Raw genomic sequence first — 3488 nt, 5'->3', positions numbered from 1 at the left:
ACAGACAGATTAAGTACAAATATGTTATAAAATATAAAATATTATCTTTTTTCTTGAGTACCAACTATCTATGTTATGAAATTAAACTGCATTCTTATAATATTAACAAGCCCTTCCTGAATGTGTATAACTGAAGGATGCTGGAGAGAAACGGCTTCAGGCTGATCATAGAAACTGTTAAAGTGAGAACACAAGAATATATATAATATGTTGTGAAGAGAACCGTTCAGATCTGACTGAAGGGGATTCTGAATCTGTTGCACTTGAGAATGCAAACTGCCAAAGATAGTGTTGGAAGTACTGACATTGAAAGTACACAACTCACCACTAGCCAGAAATGTTTTTAAAGTAGTATATAAAAACACCACTCTAGCTCTGTGCTGTTATTAGTTGAGGTTATGGATTTGTGTTTTGGATGGATTGTAAATTTTATGGCTGATATGATGTATGAAAGGATTTTTTTGTTATGTTTTCTGTGTTGAGCTATGCCTGAGCTCATCCAAGCCTGTAATGGGAAAAAAGAATGCTTTACATTGAGATATATTTCTAAATGTTATTTTTAAACAATGTCTGTAATGAAGCACTATGACACAATGATACTAAAACATATTGAAACATCAGCAGCAGCACGTGCCTGCGCCCCCTCAGCCCACCACTGAATGAAGTCTGTTTACAGTATAGAAGCCATTCACTCCAGTTCAAAACAAACTGGATCACAGCACAGAACATCAGAATCACATCTAGTTTTCTTATGGACACATTTTTATGCTTTTATTCTTGTGAGAACTGTCCCATTCCTACACTATTTACTGATGGCATACCGTATGGAATGAAGTGTTATTGGCATAATTTAAAGCTAAATTACATTTGTAATCTGGAGATTTAGACCCAGGAAGTGAATAGGCTACTTTGTGGATACAATGCTGATTATTGTATTGTAAATAAAATGTACATTCAGCATTTAGTTCTGGAACTACAGAAGTCATTTTGTGGAGATTAACTTAACTTATATATATATATAAATATATATATATATATTAACTTAACTTAATATATATATAAATATATATATATATTAAGTTAAGTTAATTAACTTTGCTTTGTTGGAGCAGCTTTTAGTGGAAGTATAGATTAGCGAAGGGTTAACAAATAAGAATTATGGATCTCAACAGCACACAAGAGTAAAAATGTAAATATATTCTCATATGATGGACCACAGTCTTGTATCTAACAGCTTAATAGGAACAGTCAGGTATAACAGCCATGTGTGGTGTGAGGAGAACTGGGCAGATGTCATGGCGACTGACCAGCATTGACTAATGGCCACAGTTGTTTTCATCATAACCATCTCATGATGTTTCCTGTGTCACCCACTCCCGAGTGTCAGGAATAAATCTACTTTTTTTACTTTTTTTACTACTTTACTAATGTTAACAGGTTGTTTCAAATCACCAGCTAAAAAGGTCAGAAACACATTGTTTATATTGTTATTGATGTTACCTGTCTACAACAAAATACATATGGAGCAACATTAAAGAAAAATAGTGCCATTCTGTGATGGAAAATGTGCTATTTAGTGTAGAAATGAGACAGAGTTCAATTTTAGAGAAGCCAGTCCTCACTTAAACCAAGGGCTAGTTCAAGTTTAGGATTATGCTTTCACAGTAAGGATGTGTAAGGTCACTAAGGTCACTATGATACAAGAACTGTTATCATAAGATTTTTTTATCCAAACTTTATTGTCATGATCCTTTGAACAAGATGTGGAATGTCATCTGTCCATATGTCGTCAGATTATAGAATATTCACCCATTTTTTTCTGTAAAATGCAAATTTTTATTATTGACTTGTGAAAGTATATTTGAGCACTATTAAAAACAAACAAAAATATGGTGTAAGTTTTTTTTAAGGCTGATTTATGTATTAACAACAGGGGTGCCCATCCATCTATTGCTTTATCTAGCTTCTAATGCGTTATCCTACACAGGGTCATGGAGAGTCTGTCTGTGGGGGAGGTGGGCACATTCTGGACAGATCACCAGTCTGTGCAAAGGCCACTTTTATAGGGTGTCACAGGGGTAGTACAAGTACAAGCCTTTATTGTCATTGCATATTGTATTTAAAGTAGAAGGAAATAAATAAATAAGTAAACTGGAATAAAATTCTTAGAGGTTAAAACATACACACTTTCTACCCACACACAGTACTCTGAGTGTATGACTCACCCCTCCACATACATACATACATAAATGCCATATTGCACATGTGCCTGTACAGGAACATGTATGTGTACATACATTGAAGATATTGTACTGATGATGATTTACCATGAAGCTTATTTTGAGTTCTGACAGTGTATTTTTGTGAGAAGCTGTTTTTCAGTCACTCTTTTCTTGCTCTGATGCAGTGGGGTGTGGGTTTTTTCTTCTGTGGTCTATGAGTTCCTTGGTTTTGCAGGTGTTGAGTTTAAGGTTATTTCTTGAGTGCCACTCTGCCAACCTCTGCACTTCATCATGGAGACTCAACAACAGAGGTCCAACCACTGTGGTGTCTTCTGCAAATTTAATAATGGTTGGACTTTAATTTAATTTAATAATGTTGGACTAGTGGGATGGAGTTGCATTGTACATGTACAGAGTGTACAAGAGGGGACTCAGTACAGCCCTGGGGAGACTTAGTTCTGGTTGTGAGGATGCAGGAGTAATGGGACCCCTCCTTCAAATTGTGGTTGTTTAGTGAGGAAACCTTTGATCCAAGCAGGTGAGAGGTGAGGGGGGATGCCAAAGTTGCATAATTTGTCCACCAGTGTCCCTGGGATAATCGTGTTAAAGCTTGAGCTGAAGTTAAATTTCAAAACATCAGTTTGTATTAGATGCACATTTGAATAGTAAAATCAAATCACATTTTCATACCTTGGAAAGTTAAGCTTGTAGTTTAACAAGTCCTCAATATACTGTATTCACAGACTAGTACAGGCCTACACTCATATACTGAGAGGAGGCATAGTCAAGCCTTTTTAGACATTGGCACAGACTGAAAAGGCACTTACAGTTTTTATAAGTAACTATTTTTGGACACCATATGTCTACAGTTTTCATTATATTCGGTCTTTGTTTGAAAGACGTTGCTTAAAGGTGTTTGATTGAGTTGATTGAGACAAAAAAACAGTTTTCCCCAAACTTTTCATATTCATATAGCTCAACACTGATTATCATCATATTCATGGGTTTATGAGATGAAATAAAATCTTAAAACATGCAATAATAAAGAAAAAGTTCTCATAGCAGTATTTCATGGAATAACCCTGATTTTTTAATCACAGGGTTACAGCAATAATATCAGCTTTGTTGTTCATTATGTCATCAAATTGTCTGGCAGGTCCAGGTTTTGGGGAACTCTTGAAAAACATGCATTTTTAAGATCACAGCCCACTTCATGTAAGTTAGGTCAGGGGGTTTTGGTACTTTAAACAGCGACATCATCGTTTG

This window comes from Parambassis ranga, chromosome 22 (assembly GCF_900634625.1).
Source record: "Parambassis ranga chromosome 22, fParRan2.1, whole genome shotgun sequence".
Taxonomy (NCBI): domain Eukaryota; kingdom Metazoa; phylum Chordata; class Actinopteri; family Ambassidae; genus Parambassis; species Parambassis ranga.
This window is presented reverse-complemented; position numbering follows the sequence as displayed.